At 43.5% G+C, this 7,827-nt stretch overlaps 1 pseudogene; it reads right to left on the reverse strand.

Annotated features, from left to right (window-relative positions):
* Positions 1 to 6,583: 6,583 nt before the first annotated feature.
* Positions 6,584 to 7,338, reverse strand: LOC138297047 (cell growth-regulating nucleolar protein-like; annotated as a pseudogene).
* Between the last annotated feature and the right edge of the window lie 489 nt (positions 7,339 to 7,827).

A 7,827-nucleotide genomic window follows, 5' to 3' on the forward strand; every position in this document is an offset into this window, starting at 1 on the left:
ACCCTTAATGCATACCCTGAGCATGTTTCATTTTCAGTTTCAAGTAACAATTCCCATTGGTCTTGAAACGATATACAGTTCAATGCAAAAAAACTTGCGACTTGATCTGCATATCCATTTCCCATTGACACAAAGTCTTGTGATTTAATATGAGCACTACATTTCACCACAGCAATTTCAAGAGGTAACTGAATCGCGTGTAACAAATCCTTAATTTTCTTGCCATTTTTCACTGGTGAACCAGAAGAGGTCAGGAAACCTCTCTGTGACCACAGTTGGCCAAAATCATGTACAATTCCAAATCCGTATCTGCTGCCAGTATAGATAGTGACTTTCAGGTTCTCGGCTGCGTGGCATGCCCTAGTAAGAGCAATTAATTCAGCCTCTTGAGCAGAGTATACTCTTTCAAGCCAGGATGCTTCTAAGATACCATTGACTGTACATACAGCATATCCAGCTCTCAGTACTCCTACTGAGTCTCTCAGGCATGAACCATCAACAAAGATAATGTAATCATTTTCTTCCAATTGAGTATCTTTAATGTTGGGTCTTGGTTTGGTGCACAGATCTGTTACCTCAAGACAATCATGCTCTACCTCCTCAGCAACATCAATGTTTGCATTTTCAATAGGAAGCAAAGTTGCCGGGTTCAACACAGTACATCTTTTCAGGGATACATTTGGTGACCCCAGTATAATTGTCTCATACTTAGTTAGTCTCGCATTTGTCATATGCTGAGTCTTTGTTCGGGTCAATAGGATCTCAACTGAATGCGGGACCATTACTTTTAAAGGATGTCCCATCACTATACCTTCACATTGAGTGAGGCTTTGACCAACTGCTTCAACTGCACGTAAACAACCTGGTAAGGCTGCTGCAACTGGGTCCAAAGTAGCTGAAAAATATGCTACTGGGCGGTTTGCACCTCCATGGACCTGTGTCAGGACAGACAAAGAACAAGCATCACGTTCATGACAAAACAGTACAAAAGGCTTTGTGTAAATAGGCATACCTAAAGCTGGTGCCCTGCACATGCTTTCCCTCAGTTCCATGAATGCCTTCATCTCTTTCTCGGACATGGTTATGGCACCCGGGCCATCCTGAATTTCCTTGACAGTCAATCTCACCAAAGGTTTAGAGATAATCGAGAAGTTGGCAATCCACTGACGACAGTAGCCCACCATTCCCAAAAACATCCTAACGTCTCTTTTGGTTGACGGAGGATTCATCTGCAATATGGCTGTCACCCTTTCTTTGGATATTTTCCTTGACCCTTTTTCAATCAGGTGACCTAAGTACTTCACCTCTTTCTGACAGTACTGCAGCTTCTTTGGGGACACCTTATGTCCGTTCTTTCCCAAGTGATTCAGTAAGGCAATAGTATCATACCTGCAGTCATCTTTTGTTTTGGATGCAATCAACAAATCATCAATGCACTGTACTAGAGTCGAACTAAAAGGCAATTCTAATGATTCCAAGTCCTTCTTCAATATCTGATTGAAGATGGAAGGTGATTCAGAAAACCCTTGAGGAATTCGGCATCAACTGTAAACCTTGTCCAGGAATTTGAAACTGAAAACAAATTGGCTATCCCCATGAATAGGCACCGAAAAGAATCACACGGAACCTGAAACATAATCACGGCTGGATTTGGCACTATGGAACAACATTTTACCACAATTTCATTGATTTTTCTCAAGTCTTGAACAATTCGAACTTTCCCACAAGGCTTTTTCAGACCCATTATTGGTGAATTACACGGGCTGCTCATCACTTCTTTTAGAACCCCTTGCTTTACAAAGTCTGCAATTATCTGCGTCACCTGTATGAGAACATCTTGTACCATGTGATACTGCGGCACCTGGGGAAACACTGCATTTGGTTTTACCTCTACTTTGACCGGCTCTACTCCTTTTATTAGTCCCACTTCTTTTCCTGTCAGGTCCCACACCTTTTCTCTCACTGTTCCCTGTAATTTGGCTGGTAAATCAGTCACTGTGAACATCAGGAATAAGGTTATCAAAAGGTACTCCTCATTTGCGGTCTCCTTCTCTGACTCTGAGATCTGACCATTGTCCCCTTCATCATCACTGTTAGTCTGCACCTCAATCCCTTCATTGGAACAGATGATCGAACACCTTGTTTTACACAGTAAGTCTCTTCCCAGTAGGGATACGGGACTCGAGTCACAGACTACAAATCTATGTAATCCCTGGAAGGTACCAATCTCAAGTTGGACCGGATCTGTAATCGGATTTGTCAGGAACTGATTTGCTACTCCTACCACCCTTATAGTACGCGCCGAAAGTGGAAATTTCAGAACCTCTGCACTTCTGACTGTAGAGCGTGTAGCTCCTGTATCAATCAGGAATGAAACCTTATGACCCATCACCTTTCCTTCTATGTAAGGACCCCTCTGATCTACCTCTAGGGACGCTACAAGCCTGCACTCCTCACTATCTGAACAATCAACTGACCATTCATCGTTTATTCCATCCTCACCACACAATGGGAACTGCTGTGCTGTATTATTTTGACTCATTGTTTGACCTGTGACCTGTTGAGGAAGCATCACCTGTTGCTGTTCCATTGGAGCTAATGGTATCTGCATTTGCTGTCTAGGTACCATGGGAATCTGCTGCTGTACCTGCTGCATCTGTGCTGGCTGAACACGTGGCATTTGCATTTGTTGCATGGGTTGAAGACCCTGCATCTGCACCATATTATTCTGGAAGTTCGGATTTTGACCCCTCACTTTTGAACCCCTCACATTTTGATATGTGCCGACATCATTGCATTGTAGAATAAGACCATCCTGCACCACCATTGGGCACTCCCGTTTCCAGTGCCCCACGCCCCGCACGCGTGACATGGTGACATCTTTTTCATCCCCTGCACATCATTTTGAACCACAATGGTATTCATATCTGGACCACGGTTCACAAAACCTCCTCGACCTTGTCCTCTCGGTTGTGCCTGAAACATTCCATTTCCCTGCGGTTGCTGCTGGACCATCTGCTGTATTCCATTTCCCTGCATCCCTGCTTGTGCTGCCTTAATTTGCACCAACATCACTTTCTCCTTCAACTTTCTCTGTTTCAGCTCAATCTCATCACTACAGTATTTCACATACTGCAACACCTCATCAATCCGCTTCGCTTGCCAACAGATCAAATGATTCTTAATCATCTGGTTAATCTCTGGTCTGAGCCCTTCAACAAACCTGAACACGAGGTGATTCATGTCTTTCGGTTCTATGACCTCAGTGCCACTATAGTGTTTGAATGCCTTCAGCAACCTCTCATAGTAAGCATGTATCGATTATTTGCCCTCCTGTGACGTTCGATCAATTTTCTGCCAAACAGTCACTTTCGGCGACACTTTCTGCTTCAAAAACTCAATCACTTTATGATAATACCTCATCACTTCAGAAGACGGTGCTCCAGTAACCTTGTCCCTTGCCGGTTCCTCTGTCGGCCAATCCACACCTTTCTTGCAATCAAGCCATAAGTCAGCTGGAACTATTATCTCAAACTGGGTATTCAAGTCTTCCCAGAGACATTTCGCAAGCTTCACAAACCTGTCCGTCTGCTGGTACCACTCTATCGGCTTCTCCCTCAACCTGGGATAATCATTTGTAAATGACAGGATGTCACCCCTAGACCATGGTACATGGACTAAAACTCCTCCAGCTGTTTCTCTCATTGGTAACATCTTTATTGTCCCCGTGTCTGGTGCAGCTTTCGCCTGCTTTGGTTCTGGGCCGTCACCTTTCTCTTTATCTCTCTTCTTTGCCCATCTGCCTTCCCACTTCTCTAATGCTCCCCAAGTTTGAGCACTCTGCAGTATCTCTTTAAGATGTGCCTTCATTCCGGTAGATCTCATATGATCGAAATCTTTAGGCTCAAAGTCTAACCTATAACCCCTCTTCAAATGCTTAGTATTCTCTATGTCTATGCCGTATTTGTCTGCTAGGTTTGCCAATCTCTGATGTACCCTGCTCACTTATTTGGTTATTTTGGGGCACAGATACCTCAACTCTGCTTCCTTGTATGACTCTAATCTGTTCACCCCCATCGTTCCTTCTACTAGTTCTGTGGCTTCTACACCCAGTCTCACAAAATTTAGATATTCTTCTCTCTCTGACCTCTCTGCGGTCACTGAAGTAGTCTGCGGAGTGTTGAGCTTATCTAACCACTCATTCAATTGTTGCGCTGTTAAGCCTTGCAACAAAACATTTCCAGACTGCATTACTGGTGTCTGCGTCGTATTTTTACTCATTACCTGTGGGGTTAGCGTTCCCAACCCTGCTTGCCTCATTGTCTCCAAAGGAACCCCAATCGGACTAAAGTTCAACAAGGATCTAGACCTTTCGGCTGTCTGTCCTCCTTGTGTCATTCCTTGCAAGTTTCCAGTAGACCCTCCTCTTATTGCCTCTTGGGTCATTACTCCCTGATCACATACGCCAGGCTTAGCTTGAGCATACAGCGGTACTAGCGGACCAACTGTAATTGGCAATGATATAGCAGCTGGAGACTGTCCATTTCCCAAACCCTGTGGAGCGTTAACTCCCACAGCTTGATTCATCATGGGTGCTGTAGCTACTGACTGCGGTCCTGCAACAGAAGTGTAACTCAAACCACCTGTTGCTGCGGCTGGGGCAGCAATTGTGGAGTTGGCTCAATCTGCACTAACTTTGATCTTGTGTATACTGGATCAGGCGGCACCCTCAAACTCGTAGTAGTCTCTAATGCTGGGACATCAGGATAGAGCCTCTGAATTTGTGGTGGCTGTAACTGTATCTGTGTGTCTGGTGCAGTGGGTACACTGACACCATTCTGTATCAAAACTGTATCACTTGTCTGCACTGTATTCGTGATTCCCTTATTCTGTGCCGGATCTTCAAGACCCGCATTAATACTCTGTCCATTATCATTTATGGCATGTGGTGGCGGGCAATCATGTAACAACTGATTAAGAAACTCTTCATCGTCTAAATCATCCGCATCTGCCCAAGACCTCCGAGTATCTTTTGGCTTACTAGAGCCCTTGTCTGTCTTACAAGTGGCCTTCTTTCCCTGTGCCTCATCTTCTTGAGTTATTGCCGGAAACATCTTAATTCCGTCAACTATTCCCCTTCTCCACATCTTGGTCTCACTATCCCATTTAGCCTCCGCTAGAGTCTTTTCTGCTCTTTTCATTCTCCTCATAAATTTCTGCTGCCTATGTTGTATGGCCATTAAATCCCAGACTGATAATGCCTCATACTGAGCTGGTCTGGGGGGCGGCTTTTGCTCACTTAGCACCCTTTGCAGATTTTCCAAAATCCTTATATTAAACGTTCCGTATTCCGGGAACGCTAAACATCCCTCCTTCTCTGTCAGTTTGCACCACTGCTTTAGCCAAAGACATGGCGCGACTCCCTTCTCCTCCATTACGATATAAGCCGGAGTATCCTCTGGTGGTGTAGGCTCCCCCACACTTGCTGTAATGTATGTATCTCTACTCAAAACACACTTCAGAGCCTTGAAAAACTTCATTTTTGCATCTTTTATTTTGTTTAGAATCTAATCAGGAAGTGACTTTAATTCCCAGAACACTCTTCGCCTACCTTCTCAACCAATTGCCTCTCATGGATGGCTAACAATCCGTGCGTGACCCTTCTCAGCAACTGACCTATCCCAGCGCGGCTCAAATGACGTCACACTCACACACACTGCGGCTGACAAAGTCTTGCGGCTTGTCCTCCTCACACAAAAAATAATGCAATATATTGCGAGCACCTTTAACAATAAAAACCCAAATTTTGCCGGTTTACTATGGGAAGGGTAACACAATTGCTTCAGAACTTTACAGAGATTTCACTTGAAACCTCGGCCGCTACTCTCTCCTTCTCAGCTCCCGCACCCGCAAGCAGAATTCGACCCGCAAATTCTACTCTCGACTTGTCAATGGTTCGTTCTAGTGCACTTTAGAACTTGCCAAATCTCCATCAAAGTTTCACTCACACAATTTGACTCAAACTCGACTTGTCAACCACGCCCGATTGACCTATTAAACTGCCCAAATTACAACATAAACCAAGTGTGTCATACACTTATCAATATACTCCGGAGTCTTAGACCACGCCGGGTCCGTACATCACCAACAACCTCGGCTCATGCTAACTAAGGCCTATTGATTTATTAGCAAAACCTTAACATATAACTCTTAATATTAGTGTAAAATCATACAATAACGTATAATTATTTCATTATTAGTCAGCTTCATTAGTCATTGTATATATTGGTGGCCACTCCCCGTGGGCACATTTCAAGCGCGTGTTTAGCAATAACACATTAATACATTTTCTATGCGGCATTATTATGCATTAGTTCATAAACATTTAATGTTAATTCTGAGTATAAGAAGCTACACTCCCACACTCTCATCTGCATCTTCATTCTCCTCCACTTTAGAAATGAGGCCATTTTAATTTTTCTTTTGCTTGTTATGGGGCTCATCTTCAGACCCACAGTGTATTCTTTTGTTGAGATTGTCCTTGGTTTTCCTATACTCTGTTGTTTCAATGTTATGGCCATTCTCAGTCACTTCCACATCCCCGCTGCTCTCCTTGCCATGATTTATTTTCTTTCTTTGCCTTCCTTTCGATTGCTCTAAGCAACTTCTTGGGGTTCCTATTCTTCAACAGTTTCTTCAATTTCATGCCTACACTTTTTGTCTTTTTTAATTTGAAAATACCCATGCAAAATGTCTTTTGATTATTTTTCCCTTTTGTTTTGTTTTTCTGCCTCTCTTCTTTGCGCTCCCTCTTACTCTTCTTCTCAGGACCTTCAGGAGTCTCTTCATTCAGTTCAACAGGGGGTGGTTCTATTTTGTTGAGCTGTTGTTCCTGGGGATTTACATTGTTACTGCTGTTTGCTTCAAAACAAATCTCCCACACGTTTTCCAGTGTGCCTTGATCATACATTTTCAAACTGTTCTTCATCCAGTTCTGAAATGTTGTACTCTTCCTGGGAACAGTGTCATAAGTACTCATTTCATTTAAAATGTCCTTCTGGCTTGGACCAGTATTAGGCTTTTCATGACTTCATGGACTTTCTGAATCCATTGCAGCTGTTTCACCTCCGCTTTGTTAGCTTTTGCTTCGAAGCCCTTACCACAATATTTCTGATTTTCACTTAAGCATTTCAAATGATGCTTAAAATCATCAACCCAAAAGTCTTTGCCACAATCAATACAAGAAATGCATGTACTGCTTCGGCATACATTTAAACGCTTTTCCATTTGCACGTTCTTCAAGGATTCCCCACAGGCATTGCAAGTGAAACATACCATTCTGGACGTTTACTAAAACTAGAAGATTCTTCTTAAAAACAGCTACAGTCGTTTAGCATTATTCCTGTGTGTCTCTTCACGAGTGTTACTTACTGAGAGGCCTATGAACAATAGTCAGTCTACCTCACAATTGAATCACTTGAGGGCTCTTCACAATTCTTTAGGCACTGTCATCAGTTCTCTTCGTGTGACTTGACGCACAGCCCAACATAGTTAGCCATCTGCTGTAGCATTGTGTGTATGAGAAATGCTGTATGTATAGTAGAGATGGTTCTGTGACTCCAGAGTCCCCTTTCCTGGTTGTGCTGACACACACACTGGCGCCTGTGACTTATAAACTCACCCTTGCACCATTGTACTGGTAGGTCCTTGTTGTTAGCTGGTTAGTTGCCATGAATGTAGTCTATAGCTGCCTCCAAACGTCAAGCATCCTTGGGATTGCGTACTTGCTAAGTGGAGGATTTGCTGCAAGCAACAACTTGCTAAGTT

This window comes from Pleurodeles waltl, chromosome 5 (genome assembly GCF_031143425.1).
Source record: "Pleurodeles waltl isolate 20211129_DDA chromosome 5, aPleWal1.hap1.20221129, whole genome shotgun sequence".
Lineage (NCBI taxonomy): Eukaryota > Metazoa > Chordata > Amphibia > Caudata > Salamandridae > Pleurodeles > Pleurodeles waltl.